Source organism: Pan paniscus, chromosome 22, assembly GCF_029289425.2.
Source record: "Pan paniscus chromosome 22, NHGRI_mPanPan1-v2.0_pri, whole genome shotgun sequence".
NCBI lineage: Eukaryota > Metazoa > Chordata > Mammalia > Primates > Hominidae > Pan > Pan paniscus.
In genome coordinates this window covers 21,644,389-21,662,888 of record NC_073271.2, presented here as the reverse complement: position 1 = coordinate 21,662,888, position 18,500 = coordinate 21,644,389, and the positions used below count along the sequence as shown (strand labels likewise).

The following is an 18,500-nucleotide window of genomic DNA, read 5'->3' as shown; positions in this document are numbered from 1 at the left end:
TTCTAGAATTTGTTCTCTTAAGTATTACACTGTAGTAGCAATTTGATGGTAACACTAAAGAAAGAAAGAAAGAAGAAAAGAAAGGAAGGAAGGTGTGGAAAGTCCCAGAATGACTGCAGGTCTGAGAACATTTATTCAAACTGCAAATTTTCTTAGGGCAGGGGTCACGCTTGCTCTGGCTGTGTTCCCTGCACCTCAGTTCCTGGCACATAGCAACGCCTGACAAATATTTGTTGAATAAATGAGTACAGTAGCTTAAAAGCAAATTTTTGTACTTCATGGTTTTCTGTAGAAAGCCACAAGAAAAAAATTTCATCTGAGGTCTCAGCATTCTAGTAACTGTGGAGTATTAAGACTTGTATGAGTTCCCCTTATGAGAGGCTTAAAGTATTAGTATCATGAGGTATGAGGTCTAAGGCTAGATGCCTAAATGGCGTCTCATTTTTTATTAAGCTGGACTTGTAGCATGGGAACTTTGCCAGGGATTATAACACCTTTATAAAGATTAATGTGATTTTAAAAATTGTTAGCTTAGGCCAGGTAAGGTGGTTCACACTGTAATCCCAGCACTTTGGGAGGCTGAGGTGGGCAGATCCCTTGAGCCCAGGAGTTCGAGACAAGCTTGGGTAACATGGCGAAACCCCATCCCTGCAAAAAATACAAAAATTAGCTGGGTGTGATGGTGCATGCCTGTAGTCTCAGGTACTTGGGAGGCTGAGAGGTGAGAGGATTGCTTGGGCCCGGGAGGTGGAGGCTGCAGTGAGCTGTGATTGCGCCACTGCACTATGGTCTGGGGGGCATATAGCAAGGCCTTGTCTCAAAAACAAGTTAAAAAAAACTTATTAAGAGTAAATTTGCCTCCTTGGGCTGCTTGTCACCAAATGGCCATTCTTAACAAATAATTACGTCTTGTGGGTCAATATGCGTTTTTAAATTTTATTTTATGTATTTATGTTTTGAGGGTGTCACTACTGTTACTCAGGTTGGAGTGCAGTGACACAATCATAGCTCACTGCTGCCTCAACCTCCCTGGGTTCAGATGATCCTCCCCACTCAGCCTTCTGAGTTGTATAGGCATGTGCCACCATGCCAGGCTGATTTTTCTTTTCTTTTCTTTTCTTTCTTTCTTTCTTTCTTTCGTTCTTTCGTTCTTTTGTTCTTTCGTTCGTTCTTTCGTTCTTTCTTTCTTTCCTTCTTTCTTTTCTTTCTTTTTTTTTTTTTTTTTTTGTAGAGACAGAGTCTGGCTATGTTGCTCAAACTTGGTCTCGAACTCCTGAGCTCAAGCATTCCACCCTGCCTCATCCTCCAAAGTGCAGAGATTACAGGGGTGAGCCACCATGCCTGGCAATATGTGTTTTTTAAATGAATAAATTAACTCTTCACCTTCAAATCTCCTCTTCCCAGACCAACTTTTTTCTCTACCAACCTTGCTTTGATGATTATATTTCAAATATACCAACTCCTTTAGGTTAAGGCATTGAAGAATGGTTTGTCTAAGAGAGGATATCACCTGTTTTAACATTCATTAACATTTTAAGATGGAATAGTCCAACAGACCAATGAAGCAGTTACTCCCTGCATTTCTAAGAACAGAAGAGGTGTATGAGGAATAAAAAGAATGTCTGCATATCTGCAGTAGCCAATATGAAATGTGAAGAATGTTTAGTAGAGAATAGAAAAGTTATTTCTTCCAAGAATGGTCAAGAGGACTTCAAAACATCACTTAAAAATGTTATAATATTCCAATGTCAGTTATATCAGTAACCTGATCTGAAAATGATGTTGAGAATATGCTGAGAATAATAATGATATTAATAAAAATGCTTATTATTTTGAGTAATGACATTTTGCGATCACTTATTAATCAGCAATTGATTACCAGAACAGAATTGTTGTAAGAATTAAATGGATACGAATGAAAAGAAAGTCAAACAGTGAGATTTTCTTTGAAAGCTTATGGAAATTGAGTGCAGCAAGATGGGTCATCTTAATGAGATAAAATAGTTTATGGGCCAGTAAGACTTGACTTGTAACTTGTTAAATATTTTTGAAACAAATAATGTGTTACACAGATAGGGAGTTGGTTCACCTGGCATATGAAAAAATAAAACAAAGAATCTATGAGGTACATTATGGCAGAAAAATCTAGCAAAATTGGGTTCCAAGTTTTTTCCTGTCTGATGATTGTTGAAATTGTAGCATCAGCCATTCTTCGCTTGGTGTAATTGAGCATCTTGTTTAAATCAACCTTCCACTTACTCTAGATTCAATTCAAGTAATCAACATTAGGTTGGTACAAAAGTAATGGCAGTTTTTGCCATTACTTTGAAAGGCAAAAAATGCAATTACTTGCAATTACTTTTGCCCTAACCTAATATTTCAATTCTAATTTGACTTCCGATATAATTTTACAAGGAAGGGATGCTTTAGCTAGAGATCCCCTTGGCAGTTGTATTTCTTGTTGTAATTAATTAGATGGCTTTTTGTTTGTTTGTACAGAAGTATCTTGAATCGAGTTTCTGTGAATTATAATTCCCAAGTTTGACCGAATTTGACACCCTGACGAGATTGAGTTTTTGAAATGACAAGGCTGAGCAAGAGAGTTAGGGCTGCAATGGCTTCCCAAGGTTGTTGCCACTTGGATGACTTCTCCTGTTCTCTAGCTTCTGGCGGGGACACAGTGTGATGAGTACCTGGTAATAAGCATGGCATGGGGTGGTGGTGTGCTGTAGATGTTAGTTCCCATTCCAAAGTGTTTCTCCAATAGCTTATATGAGGATGAGGGAAAGAAAATAATGCACTTGAGAAGAAGCAAAGTAGGGAGAAAAAGGAGACCTATTTGTTGCAAGCACATTTTACTGACATGGGAAGCTCTGAAAGAAATCTGTCATGAGTATATATCAGGTGTAATGGTTAATTTTAGGCGTCAACTTAACTGGGCCATGGGGTGCCCAGGCATTTGATCAAACATTATTCTGGGTATATCAGTGAGGGTGTTTTTGGATGCATGAGATTAATATTTAAACTGATAGACTGAATAAAGCAGATTGCCCTCCATGATGTGGGTGGGCCCACATGGTTTGGTTCGTTGAAGACCTGAAGCGGACAAAGGCTCATCTTCCCATGAGTTAAAGGAAGCTCTTTCTGCCTGAGTGCCTTTGAGAGGGGACATTTTTTTTTCCCTGCTTTTGGACCCTAACTGAAACATTGGTTTGCCCTGAATCTCAAGCCTGCCAGCCTGAGCACTGGAACCATTAGCTCTCCTAGGTTTCCAACTTGCTGACTTCAGATCTTGGGATTTGTTAGCTTTATACTCTTGTGAGCCATTTCCATATAATATATCATATTTCCATATCTCCTATTGGTTCTATTTCTCTAGAGAACCCAGACTAATACATCAGATGCCTTCTTAATATGTCTATTACCAGGAAATTTTACTTTTGCAAATGAATCACATCTTTAATGTACTCACTGGCAGGGCAAATTCTTTTCATCTAAACTAGATTTTTGTGACCCAGGGTGAATGTGTTTCCTATTTTTTTCCTTTCATAAGGATACATCTCATTAACAGTTTTCAAATTTATCTTCAGTAACTGAATTAAAAAATTTTGTTGTAATCTTATGACACAGATGCCTGTGGTTCATCTCATCTGGTTTGTTTTGTTTGTGATGCTGCCACATTTCCTTTCCCTTAACAGGCTCTTCCCTCCAATCCCCAAACTAAACCTTGGACCATCTCTCCACTGGACCACCAGCTACAATGTCAACAGCTCCACAACTTGCAAGTCTTGCCAAAGTGTTTTAAAGGATGATTTATTAAAGGAAAATCTAAATTAGCAATTGGATATATTCCACTATAGGAACTTAAGACCACTCATTAATTCTACAACGACTTTCTGAGCACCTACCAGTGGGCCAGGCTGGGGAAACAAAGGTAAAATAAGCAGACTTTTTCCTTGAAGAGGGAAGGTAGGAAAACAGATATGAAGACTAAGAGGAAAAGAAAAGTGTCTGATATTTATTGAGCATCTACACTTTACCAAGCACTCTGTGAGGGGCTTTCCAATGAATCTTTGTAACAGCTCTTTAAGGGAGGTACTATTATCCCTCATTTATGTATGAGAAAACCAAGGCTCAGGAAAGTTCTCCAGTTAGGAGCATAGAAATTATAGCTAGCATTCACTGAGCTTCAGGGACAGGGTGGAGTTTAAACCCTGGTCTGTCTTCATTTTTGTTCTTCTTTCCGCTTCACCTTGCCTGTCTGCTCTAGACCTTCACTGCCCAATATGATGGCCACTAGCCACATGTGATTATCCAGCACTTGAGATGTGGCCAGTCCAAACTGATAAGTGCTATAAGCACAAAATACTAACAAGATTTCAGAAACATAGCATGCATAAAACATAAAATATCTCAATAATTTTTATATTGATTACATGTAGGAATAATAACACTTAAGATATGCTGGTGTATCAGGGCTCTCCAGAGAAGTGGAGCTAATAGATTATAATTAAATGTTATATATTTAATTTATATATGTAATAGGATATATACACATACAAACATGTATATACATTTATGTATACACACAAACACATGTGTATTATACATATATGTAAATGCACACATGTTCTGTATATGTAAACACACATGCATGTGCCATATACTTATGTATATGTATACACATGTATATGTATATATACATGTGTATACATAGACATACATATGTGTATATACACATAATATATGTGTGTATATATGTAGGTGTATATACATCTGTATATACATAATATCCTGTTACATATATACTACACACACACACACACACACACACACACACACACACACACACAAAGAATGAGAGACAGAGAGAGAGAGAGGAGAAAGGAATTTATTTTAAGGAATTGGCTCATGTAATTATGGAGGCTGCCAACTCTGATATTTGTAGACTGTGTCAGCAGCCTGGAGATTAAGGTAAGAGTTGATGTTGCAGTTTTGAGTCAGAAATCCACAGGGCAGACGAGTCAGGCTGGTAACTCAGGCAATGTTATGAACTGAATTGTGTCTCTTCCCCACATTCATATGTTGAAGTTCTAACCCCCAGTGGAATTGTATTTGGAGACAGAGCCTTTAAAGAGGCAATTAAGATTAAATGGGACTGTAAGGGTGGGGGGCTAATATGATAGGACACCAGGGATGTTCTTGAACAGAGAAAAGGCCTTGTCCGCAAGCCAAAAAAAAAAAAAAAAAAAAAAAAAAAAGCCACAGGAGAAACCAAACCTGCCAATACCTTGATCTTGAACTTCCAGTTTCCAAAGCTGTGAGAAAATACATTTCTCTTGTTTAAACCACTCAGTCTGTGCTGTTTTGTTATGGGAGCCTGACATGGTTTGGCTCTGTATCTTCATTCAAATCTCATCTTGAATTGTAATCCCCACATGTTGAGGGAGGGACCCGGTGGGAGGTGATTGGATCATGGTGGCAGTTTTCCCCATGCGATTCTCATGTTAGTGAGTGAGTCCTCACTAGATCTGATGGTTTAAAAGTGTTTGGCAGCTCCCCCCACCACTCTCTCCTGTTGCCTTGTGAAGAAGGTGCTTGCTTCCCTTTTGCCTTCCACCATGATTGTAAGTTTCCTGAGACCTCCCTAACCATGCAGAACTGTGAGTCAGTTAAGCCTCTTTCCTTCATAAATTTCCCAGTTTCAGGTAGTTCTTTATAGCAGTGTGAAAATGGACTAATATAGGAAATTGGTGCTGGGAGTTGAGGCACTGCTATAAAGATACTTGAAAATGTAGAAGAGACTTTGGAATTGGGTAATGGGCAGAGGTTGGAAGAGTTTGGAAGGCTCAGAAGAAGACAGGAAGATGTGGGAAAGGTTGAAACTTCCTAGATACTTGTTGAATGATTTTAACCAAAATTATAGTGATATGGACAATAAAATTCAGGCTGAGGAGGTCTCAGATGGAGATGAGGAAGTTGTTAGAAGCTGGAATAAAGGTCACTCTTGCTATGCTTTAGCAAAGAGACTGGCAGCATTTTATCCCTGCCCTAGAGTTCTGTAGGACTTTGAACTTGAGAGAGGTAATTTAGGGTGTCTGGCAGAAGAAATTTCTAAGCAGCAAAGCATTGAAGATGCTTATTCTGGCTTTTTCTGAATGCGTACAGTCATATGTGTTCATGTAGAGATGATCTGAAATCAGAATTTATGCTTAAAAGGGAAGCAGATCATAAAAGCTTGGCAAATTTGCAGCCTATCCATGTGGTAGAAAAGAAAAACCCACTTTCTGGGGAGAAATTCAATCCAGCTGCAGGATTTTCCATAAGTAGCAAGAGGCTGAGTGTTAAGAGCCAGGACAATGGGGAAAATGTCTCCAGGGCAAGTCAGAGATCTTCACAGCAGCTTCTCCCATTACAGGCCCAGAGGAGAGGAGGGAAAAATGATTGCATGGGCCAGGCCCAGGGCCCTGCTGCTCTGTGTAGTCTTGGGACATGGTGACCGGCATTCCAGCTTCTCCAGCTCCAGCCATGCCTAAAAGGGGCCAAGGTACAGCTCAGGCTGTGGCTTCAGAGTGCAAGCCCCAAGCCTTGGCAGCTTCCGTGTGGTGTTGGGCCTGCAGGTGCACAGAAGACAAGGGTTGAGCTTTGGGAACCTCTGCCTAGATTTCAGAGGATGTGTGGAAACACCTGGATGTCCAGATAGAAGTTTGCTGCAGAGGCAGAGCCCTCATGGAGAACTTATACTAGGGCAATGTAGAGGGGAAATGTGGGGTTGGAGCCCCCATACAGAGTTCTCACTGGGGCACTGCCTTGTGGAGCTATAACAAGAGGGCCACCATCCTCCAGACCCCAGAAAGGTAGATCCACTGACAGCTTGCTCCGTGCTCCTGGAAAAGCCACAGGCACTCAACACCAGCCCGTGAAAGCAGCTGTGGGGGTTGTATCCTGCAGAGCCACAGGGGTGGAGCTACCCAAGTTTCTGGGAGCCCACTTCTTGTATCAGCATGCCCTGGATGTGAGACATGGAGTCAAAGGAAATTATTTTGAAGCTTCAAGATTTAATGAATGCCCTGCTGAGTTTTGGACATGCATGGGGCCTATGTCTCCTTTGTTTTGGCATTTGGAACAGGAATGAGTGTACCCCCATTGCATCTTGGAAGTAACTAACTTGCTTTTGATTTTACAGGCTCCTGTGTGGAAGGGACTTGCCTTGTCTCAGATGAGACTTTGGACTTGGACTTTTGGGTTAATGCTGGAATGAGTTAAGACTTTGGGAAACTGTTGGGAAGGCATGATTGGTTTTGAAATTGAAAAGGACATGAGATTTTGGAGGGGCCAGTGGTGGAATAATATGGATTTCCTCTGTGTCCCCACCCAAATCTCATCTTAAATTGTAATTCCTCTGTGTTGAGGGAGGTGATTGAATCAAAGAGCAGTTTCCCCATGCTATTTTCATGATAGTGAATGAATTCTCACTAGATCTGATGGTTTAAAAGTGTTTGGCAGTCCCCTACACCTGTTCCCTGCTACCTTGTGAAGAAGGTGCTTGCTTCCCCTTCACCTTCTGCTATGATTGTAAGTTTCCTGAGGCCTCCCCAGCCAGGTGGAACTGTGAGTCAATTAAACTTCTTTCCTTTATAAATAACCCAGTCTTAGGCAGTTGTTTATAGCAGTGTGAAAATGGACTAATACAAAGTCCTAGCAAAGATAATACAGGTAAATTTTTTATGTTACAGTCTTTTTTTTTTTGAAATAGGATCTCACTCTTTTGCCCAGGCTGAGTGCAGTGGCACAATCATGTCTCACTACAGCCTCAACCTACCAGGCTCAAGTGATCCTGCCACCTCAGCCTCCTGAATAGCTGGGACAACCGGCACATGACACCATGCCTGGCTAATTTAAAACATTTTTTTTTAGAGATGGGAGGGTCTCACTGTGTTGCCCAGACTGGTCTTGAACTTCTGGGCATAAGTGATCCTCCTGCTTCATCTTCTCAAAGTGTTGGGATTACAGGCATGAGCCACCACACCAGCCTCTATGTTACAGTCTTAGCTCTTAAGGCCTTCAACTGATTGGATGTGGCCCACGCACAATATGGAGTGTAATCTACTATACAGATTTAATTGTTAATCACATCTGAAAAATATTTTATTGTGCCATCTAGGCTTTTGTTCAACCAAGCAACTGGACACAATAGGGTAGCCAGGTTGGCACATAAAACTAAACATCACAATTGGGTTCAATAAAGTATAGCTTTAAAATTATTTTCACCTGTTCCATTTAATTTTTTAAAATGTGGCTACTAGAACATTCAAAATTATGTATGTGGCTCACATCACTCACATTTTATTTCTATTGGACAGTGATGCTCTAGACATTTATGAAAACAAATGTATTCCAAGTGAGTATGGAGGAATTACAGTAAAATATGCTTGAGGCAATTGGTGAAGGCTTTGCAGAGATGGTAAGATGATGAAAGCACAAATCCTTGCATCAGAATGCCTAGGTTTGAATCTCTGCTCTGCCACTTCACTGTGATGCAGGGCAAGAAACTTAACCTCTCTGTGCCTCATTTTCTTCATCTGTAAAATGGGGTAGTAATTAGATCTTCTGCATGGGATTGTGGTAAAGGTTAAATGATTTCATACACTTAAGCATTTAGGATAGTATCTGAGACAGTAAGTCTCTATAAATGTTAAAGAAGGTCATGCCTGACCAAAAACTGGACAGATGAGGGGCTGGGCAGTTCCCCGAGGGATTATTGAAAAGGGATGAATTTCACAGGGAGGGAACATGTAACTCTCTTCTTTGGGCTTCCCTTTCTGTCTTACCACAGGAAGATCAGCAGTAGAGTCTCAGTATGTTCTGTGGCTAAGCGTTCAACCACTTGGCATTGAGTTTTGCATCAGTTGGTGAATGACCAACATGTGTCTGGCAAAGTGCTTGGCATCCCTTTTACTCATTTTACCTGATCTCAGCAGCACCCATCCCTGCAGGACACAGCCTCATTTTTTAATATATTGCTTTTATTTCTTAAAATGTGTGTAAATGGAGCCAGAGAGGAGAGAGGAAGGAGTGAAAACACTGAAAATGGGAAAATGAAAGACTAAAAGATATTTGCAAGACATTTGTCTGTCACACAGCAATTCAATTTTTTAAACAAACTTGACATTGAGATTTATACAGTTCATTTACTCAAAGAAGACTTCAAATTTTGCATTCCACTCCTTTGGGGACTAGTTGAGACATTAAAATCCAAATATTACAAAATAAAATGAACTGAAGCATGAAATTAATATTTAGCATACAGATTTACATAATTTTACTATTTAATAATAGTACTTGATTTTTAAAGCCTACTGCTGACCAAAAACAATGCAAATTATTTATTGTGGGCCACCTACTTACTTCTCAAAAAATCCTGAGAGGTACTTAAATGTTTACCCATATTTTTACAGTAGGACCTGCAGCTTAACAAAATTAAGTAAATGTTCAAGTTTATACAAACAGTACGTAGCTAAGTTAGGAATTTCAACTGAATACATTGAGCTCCCATATTATAACACTCCAGTTTACAAAACATAGTCTGTGCAACTATCAATTTCAAAATGCATGTATTAATTCATCGAATGTTTACTCAGCCCCTTCTTCTAAAGGCACCATCCTAGGCAGCATGTCCATTTGATAGTGTTTCCTTCTAAAACTGACAGTTTTGAAAGTTAATTGCTTTAGAACTAAAATGCAATTTGAATTATCACTGAATCCTCAGATGACTTTTAGTTGCTGTTATTTTAATTCAAAGTGAATTAATCCAAATGAAAAATGTCCCAGACATTCTACAAAATTTTTGCTCTTAATATTCTATTTTTTTGGATCAGAAAGGATAATTTAACCTTAGTAGGTTGTATGTGTAACAAAATTTATTCATTTCTTCTATGTTTTCAGTTTTGTTTACATATAGCCACTCATGATACCTTCTTATGATCCTTTGTATTTCTTTAGTGTTGGTCAAAATGTCTTCTTTTTCACCTCTGATTTTATTTATTTGAGTCTTTTCAATTTTATCTTAGTTATTCTAGATAAATGTTAGTCAATTTTGTTCATCTTTTCAAAAAATAACTGTTTTGTTGATCTTATAAATTATTTAAAAATCTTTATTTCATTTATTTCTGTTCTGAGCTTTATTACTTCACTCTTTCTACTAATTTTGGTTTTAATTTGTTCATATTTTTATAAAAGTGAGTTACCTTTAGTTGAAATTTCCAGTGAAAACTTAGCAATTGATCAATACCAAATTGATTTTTGTTTTTATTTCTGCCAGTAGATGGAAATCTATCAAAGATTAAAAAATATTTATCCAAAGTTCAAAGGCTTAGTCCATGTTTGGTGATTATCTTACACTTTGTGCTCATAAAATATTTGGATTCTAAGCTTTCAATTGCGTTTACACAAAGCACATCAATGGATCGCTTCATTAGGTGTTTTGTCCTTCTTGTTTGATTCTTCTTTTTCTATGGAATGGAAGCTATGCCAAAGGGAAACTCCTACCTTGTCCCATTCCTCTCCCAATTGTTTAAAATATTCTACCCTTAAGAAGTATGAACACCAGCAAATCCATAAGCATGGTAAGTATGGCTATTTTCTTTTTTTAAATTTTGTGATTTTTCTACTATTTAAACTTTTAATTTAGATTCGAGGGTACATGTGCAGGTTTGTTTTATAGGTAAGCTCTCGTGTCATGGGGGTTTATTGTACAGATAATTTTATCACCTAGGTACTAGGCCTAGTACCCAATAGCTATTTTTTTCTCCTCCTCTCCTTCTTCCCACCCTCTACCCTGAAGTAGGCCCTAATGTCTGTTGTTCCCTTCTTTATGTTCATGAGTTCTCCTCATTTAGCTCCCACTTATAAGTGAGAGCATGTGGTATTTGGTTTTCTGTTCCTGCATTAGTTTGCCTAGGATAATATCCTCCAGCTCCATCTATGTTCTGCAAGAGACATTATCTCATTCTCTTTTATAGCTGCATAGTATTCCATGGTGTATGTGTACTACATCTTCTTGATCCAGTCTGTCACTGTTGGGCATTTAGGTTGATTCCATATCTTTGCTATTGTGAATAGTGCTGCAGTGAACATTTACATGCGTGTGTCTTTATGGTAGAATGATTTATATTCCTCTGGGTATATACCCAGTAATGGAATTGCTGTGTCCAACAGTGGTTCTGCTTTTAGCTCTTTGAGAAACCACCGTATTGCTTTCCACAATGGTTGCGCTAATTTACGTTACCACCAATAGTGTATAAGTGTTCCTTTTTCTTCACATCCTTGCCAGCATCTGTAAGTTTTTGACTTTTTTATAATAACCATTCTGACTGGTGTGAGACAATATCTCATTGTGGTTTTAATTTGCATTTCTCTAATGATCAGCAATACTGAGCTTTTTAAAATATGCTTTTTGGCTGCATGTATGTATTTTCTAGAAAAATACCTGTTTATGTCTTTTGTCCCCTTTTCAATGGGATTGTTTGCTTTTTTCTGTAAATTTGTTTAAGTTCCTTACAGATGTTGGATATTAGACCTTTGCCAGATGCATAGTTTGCAAATATTTTCTCCCATTCTGTAGGTTGTCTGTTTACTCTGTTGATAGTTTCTTTTGCTGTACAGAAGCTCTTAAGTTTAATTAGATCCCATTTGTTAATTTTTGCTTTTGTTATGATTGCTTTTACTGTCTTTGTCATAAAATCTTTGCCCATTCCTGTGTCCAGGATGGTATTGCCTAAGTTGTCTAGGGTTTTTATAGTTTTTGGGTTCTACATTTAAATCTTTAATTTATCTTGAGTTGATTTTTGTATATGATGTAAAAAAGGAGTCCAGTTTCAATCTTCTGCTTATGACTAGCCTGTTATCCCAGCACCATTTATTTAATAGGGAGTCCTTTCCCCATTGCTTGTTTTTGTCAGCTTTGTCAAAGACAGTCATAGGTGTGTGGGCTTGTTTCTGGGCTCTCTATTCTGTTCCATTGGTCTATGTGTCTGTTTTTGTACCAGTACCATACTGTTTTGGTTATTGTAGCCCCATAGTATAGTTTGGAGTTGGGTAACATGATGCCTCCAGTTTTGTTCTTTTCACTTAGGATTGCCTTGGCCATTTGGGCCCTCTTTTGGTTTCATATAAATTTTAAAATAGTTTCTTTTTCTTAGTTCTGTGAAGAATGTCACTGGTAGTTTGACAGGAATGGCGTTGAATCTGTAAATTGCTTTGGGCAGTATGGCCATTTTAATGATATTGATTCTTCCTGTCCATGACCATGGGATGTTTTCATATTTTTTGTGTGTGTCATCACTGATTTCTTTGAGCAGCACTTTGGAATTCCCGTTGTAGAGATCTTTCACCTCCATGGTTTGCTGTATTCCTAGATATTTTATTCTTTTTGTGGTAATTGTGAATGGGATTCAATTCCTGATTTGGCTCTCAGCTAGGCTGTTGTTGGTGTATAGAAATGCTAGTGATTTTTGTACATTGATTTTGTATCCTGCAACATTGCTGAAGTTGTTTATCATTTGAAGGAGATTTTAGGCTGAGACTATGGGGTTTTCTAGATATAAAAACATGTCATTTGCAAAAACGGATACTTTTAATTCTTCTCTTCCTATTTAAATATGCTTTATTTCTTTCTCTTGCCTGATTGTTCTGGCCAGACCTTCCAATACTATGTTGAACAGGAGTGGTGAGGGAGGGCGTTCTTGTGTTGTGCCAGTTTTCCAGGGGAATGCTTTCAGCTTTTCCCTGTTCAATATGCTGTTGTTTGTGGGTTTGTTGTAGGTGGCTCTTATTATTTTGAGATATATTCCTTCAATATTTAGTGAATTGAGAGTTTTTAACACGAAGAGATGTTGAATTTTATCAAAAACTTTTACTACATCTATGGAGATAATCATGTTTGTTTCCTTTAGTTCTGTTTATGTGATGAATTAGATTTATTGGTTTGTGTACATTGAACCAACTTTGCATCCCAAGGATGAAGTTTACTTGACTGTGGTAGACTAGCTTTTTGATGTGCTGCTGCGTTTTGTTTACAAGCATTTTGTTGAGGATTTTTGCATCAGTGTTCATCAAGGATGTTGGTTTTGCATCAATGTTCATCAAGGATATTGGCCTGAAGTTTTCTTTTTTCGTTGTATCTCTGCCAGGTTTTGGTATCAGGATAATGCTAGCCTCATGGAATGAGTTGGGGAGGAGTCCCCTTTCCTCAATTTTTGGTGATAGTTTCAGTAGGAATGGTACCAGCTCTCTCTGTACATCTGGTAGAATTCTACTGTGAATCCATCTTGTCCCTTTTATTTTTCTTGGTAGGCTATTTATTATTCATTCAGTTTCAGAGCTCATTATTGGTTTGTGCAGGGAATCGATTTCTTTCTGGCTCAGCCTTGGGAAAGCATGTTTCCAGGGATTTATCCATATCTTCTAGGTTTTCTAGTGTGTGTGTGTAGAGGTGTTTGCAGTAGTTTCTGATGGTTATCTTTATTTCTGTGGGGCCAGTGGTGTATCCTTTCCATCATTTCTAATTGTGTTTATTTGGATTTATTCTCTTTTTTTCTTTATTAGTCTAGCTAGTGCTCTATGTTAGTAATTTTTTCAAAATTCCAGTTCCTGGATTCATTGATCTTTTTTGGTTTCGATTTCCTTTAGTTTAGGTCTGATTTTTGTTATTTCTTGTCTTCTGCTAACTTTGGGATTGACTTGCTCTTGCTTCTCTAATTCTTTCATCTGTGATGTTAGCTTGTTAATTTGAAATCTTTCTAACTTTTTTACATGGGTGTTTAGTGCTATAAACTTCCCTCTTTACACTGCCTTAGCTGTATCCCAGATATTCCGGTATGTTGTAACTTTGTTCTCATTAGTTTCAAATAATTTCTTGACATCTGACTTAATTTCATTATGTACCCAAAAGTCATTCAGGAACATGTTGTTTAATTTCCATGTAATTACATGGTTTGGGGCAATTTTTTTTTTAGTCTTGACTTCTATATTTATTGCACTGTGGTCCAAGAGTGTGTTTGGTATAATTTTTTTTGCATTTGCTGAGGATTGTTTTATGTCCAATTATGTGGTCAATTTTAGAGTATGTGCCATGTGGCGATGAGAAGAATGTATATTCTGTTGTTTTTGGGTGGAAAGTTCTGTACAGGTCTAGCAGATCCATTTGGTCCAATGTTGAGTTCAGGTCATGAATATCTTTGTTAATTTTCTGCCTCAATGATTTGTCTAATACTTTCAGTGGAATGTTGAAGTCTCTATTATTGTGTGGGAGTCTAAGTCTCTTTGTATGACTCTAAGAACTTGCTTTATTAATCTGGATGCCCCTATGTTGGGTGCACATGTATTTAGGACAGTTAAATTGTTGAATTGAACTCTTGTTGAATTGAACTCTTTACATTATGTAATGCCCTTCTTTGTCTTTTTTTTTAAAGCCTTATTGATTTAAAGTCTGTTTTGTCTAAGATTAGGATTTCAACCCCTGATTTTTTCTGATTTCCACTTGCTTGGTAGATTTGCCTCCATTTTTTTGTTTTTATTTTGAGCCTATGGGTGTCATTATGTGTGAGATTGGTCTCTTGCAGCATACCATTGAGTTTTGCCTTTTTATCCAGCTTGCCATTCTGTACCGTTTAAATGGAGCCATTTAGCCTGTTTATATTCAGGGTTAGTATTGACATGTGTGGTTTTGATCTTTTCATTGTGTTGTTAGCTGGTTACTATGCTGGTTTGTTTGTATTGTGCTTTATAGTGTTACTGGTCTGTGTATTTAAGTGTTTTTGTATTGGCCGGTAGTGGTCTTTTTTTTCTATATTTAGTGCTTTCAAGATCTCTTGTAAGGCAGGTCTGGTGGTAATAAACTCTCTCATCATTTGCTTATCTGAAAAGGATCTTACTTCTCCTATGCTTAGGGAGCTTAGTTTGGCTTGATGTGAAATTCTTGGTTGAAGATTTTTTCCTTAAAAATGTTGAATATAGGCTCCCAATCTCTTCTTGCTTGTAGGGTTACAGCTGAGAGATTTGCTGTTATCCTGATGGTGTTCTCTTTTTGCAGGTGACCTGCCCTTTCTCTCTAGCTGTCTTTATCATTCTGCCTTTCATTTCAACCTTGGAAAATTCTGATGATTATGTGTGTTGGGGAGAATCTGGCAGGGGTTCTCTGTATTTCCTGAGTTTGACTGTTGGCCTCTCTAGCAAGGTGAGGTAGTTTGCATAGACGATATCCTAAAATATGTTTTTTAAGTTGTTTGCTTTCCCCTCGTCCCTTTTAGGGATGCCAGTGATTCATATATTTGGCCTCTTTACATGATTCCATATTTCTTGGAGGTTTTGTGCATTCCTTTTCATTGTTTTTTCTTTATTTTTGTCTGACTGTCTTATTTCAGAGAACCAGCTTCAAGTTCTAATTTTCTTTCTTCAGCTTGGTCTGTTCTGCTATTAATACTTGTAATTGTGTTGTGAAATTCTTTTAGTGTGTTTCTCAGCTCTGTCAGCTCTCTCAGGTTCTTATATATACTGGCTATTTCATCTTTCATCTTCTGTATCATTTTATTGTGGTTTTTAGTTTCCTCGGATTGGGCTTTGCCACTCTCCTGAATCTCGATGATCTTCATTTCTATTTATGTTCTGAATACTGTCATTCCAGCCAGCTCAACAGGGTTAAGAACCCTTGCTGGAGAACAGGTGCAATCATCTGGAGGACATACGACACTCTGACCATTTGAGTTACCGGTTACCAGTATTCTTGCATTGGTTCTTTCTCATCTCTGCATGTGGGTGTTCCTTTAACTGTAGTGTAGATTGATACAGTCAATAGACTTCTTTTCTGTGTGTTTTCATGGAGCTGAGCCTTTGTGCAGGGTCTTTATTTGTAGCTGACTTTTTGTCTTTGGTTTCTCAAAGGAGTCTGTTAACGAGGTATTTTTGGTATTGAAGCCTTGAGGTGTGATCGAGTAGGTGGTACTTAGGTGTATTGATCAGTTGGTGGGCTCTTGCTCAGTCATGTGGCTTCCTTATATTTTCTCACAGTTGCAGCCATGCCCCTCTCAATACTCTGAGTGTAGGCTCCTCTCCCACTTGAGTGCTGGCTGTAGAGCCCAGCTTGGCACTCCTGAACTGCCCACCACGGCTCTGGGGCAATCTGAGTTTATGTTCCTTTTACAATGTGGAGACAGCAGAGGAAGAAATGTTAGTGGTGGTTGTAGCCACAGTCTCCTTTTTAAAATAATGAATTTTTATCATGATTGTTTTTTGGTTTGCTCTTACTGCCCGAGATGCTGTGTCTCTGACTCCTTTGCACATTCCGTCCTTTCCTGGGTCGAGCTCAATCTTTGTCTCTCCTCTTCACACTCTATGCTCTCGCTGCTAGGAAATCTCTTTACACTTTCATGTAAAGCCTGAGTTAATACAAAGACTTCATAGAATTCACAATTTGTCTTTGTAGTACTGGCTTTCCTACTGAGCTCCAGACATGAATAATTAGGTGCCTGGTTGATTCTTCCACTTGTATGTCTCAGAAACATCCCATTTTCAACATGTCCCCCAAAATATCACAATCTCCAAGGCCTCCTATCACACATCTTGTTCTTTTTCAGTGTTTCAAACTTGTATCTAGTTCCAAAGCCTGAAACCTTTGAGTTAGCTCTTATCCCTTCCCTTTATTCTCCACATTCAACCCAACACATCAATACATTAGTTTTTTTTTCTTATAGTTGATCTAATAAATTCAACAGGATAATAACTTGACTGGGCATAATTAAAAAGAGAATTAGGGAATTTGAAGGAAATACAAAAATGTTTTCTCTATAGCATACATAGAGAGATAGAGATTTTTTTAAAAAAAGGAAGAGTAAAAGATGTTAAAAGATGAGTAATATATTGAGGATTTTTTTTTTTTTGAGACAGAGTCTCACTCTGTTGCCCAGGTTGGAGTACAGTGGCATGATCTCAGCTCACTGCAACCTCTGCCTCCTGGGTTCAAGCGATTCTCCTGCCTCAGCCTCCTGAGTAGCTGGGACTACAGGTGCATGCCACCAAGCCTGGCTAATTTTTCTTTTTTCTTTTTTCTTTTTTTTAGTACAGACAAGGTTTCACCATGTTGGCCAGGATGGTCTCAATCTCCTGACCACATGATCCACCCGCCTCAGCCTCCCAAAGTGCTGGGATTACAGGTGTGAGCCACCACGCCGGGCCTTTTTTTTATACTTTAAGTTCTGGGATACATGTGCAGAATGTGCAGGTTTGTTACCTAGGTATACACATGCCATGGTGGTTTGCTGCACCTATCAACCCATCATCGACATTAGGTATTTCTCCTAATGCTATCCCTCACCTAGGCCCCCAACCCCCGACAGGCCCCAGTGTGTAATGTTCCCCTCCCTATGTCCATGTGTTCTAATTGTTCAACTCCCACTTATGAGTGAGAACATGTGGTGTTTGGTTTTCTGTTCTTGTGTTAGTTTCCTGAGAATGGTGGTTTCCAGCTTCATCCATGTCCCTGCAAAGGATATGAACTGATCCTTTTTTATGGCTGCTTAGTATTCCATGGTGTATATGTGCCACATTTTCTTTATCCAGTCTATCATTGATGGGCATTTGGGTTGGTTCCAAGACTTTGCTATTGTGAACAGTGCTGCAATAAACATACATGTGCATGTGTTTTTATAGTAGAATGATTTATAATCCTTTGGATATATACCTAGTAATGGGATTGCTGGGTGAAATGGTATTTCTAGTTCTAGATCCTTGAGGAATCGCCACACTGTCTTCCACAATGGTTGAACTAATTTACATTCCCACCAACAGTGTGAAAGCGCTCCTATTTCTCCACATCCTTTCCAGCATCTGTTGTTTCCTGACTTTTTAATTATCGCCATTCTAAGTGGCATGAGATAGTATCTCATTGTGGTTTTGATTTGCCTTTCTCTAATGACCAGTGATGATGAGTTTTTTTCTTATGTTTGTTGGCCACATAAATGTCTTCTTTTGAGAAGTGTCTGTTCATATCCTTTGCCCACTTTTTGATGGGGTTGTTTTTTTTTTCTCTCGCAAATTTGCCTAAGTTCCTTGTAGATTCTGGATATTAGCCTTTTGTCAGATGGATAGATTGCAAAAATTCTCTCTCATTCTGCAAGTTGTCTGTTCACTCTGATGATAGTTTCTTTTGCTGTGCAGAAGCTCTTTAGTTTAATTAGATACCGTTTGTCAATTTTGGCTTTTGTTGCCATTGCTTTTGGTGTTTTAGTCATGAAGACTTTGCCCATGCCTTTGTCCTGAATGGTATTGCCTAGATTTTCTTCTAGGGTTTTTATGGTTTTAGGCCTTACGTTTAAGTCCTTAATCCACCTTGAGTTAATTTTTGTATAAGTTGTAAGTAAGGGGTTCAGTTTCACTTTTCTGCATATGGCTAGCCAGTTTTCCCAACAGCATTTATTAAATAGGGAATCATTTCCCCATTGCTTCTT

The 18,500-nt window shown here is 38.4% G+C and overlaps 1 protein-coding gene across 3 annotated transcripts in view; it reads left to right on the top strand.

Annotated features, from left to right (window-relative positions):
- LOC106634207 (putative uncharacterized protein encoded by LINC00158) overlaps window positions 1-18,500 on the top strand; it is a 129,463-nt gene that overhangs the window by 56,224 nt on the left and 54,739 nt on the right. Inside the window, exon 1 of one of the 3 annotated variants that reach the window (XR_010111153.1) lies at window positions 10,343-10,625. The exons of the other annotated variants lie outside the window; for them this stretch is intronic. The gene's annotated coding sequence lies outside the window, so the exon portion shown is untranslated. Of the gene's footprint in view, window positions 1-10,342; window positions 10,626-18,500 lie in introns of those variants that run through there. 3 annotated transcript variants of the gene reach the window in all.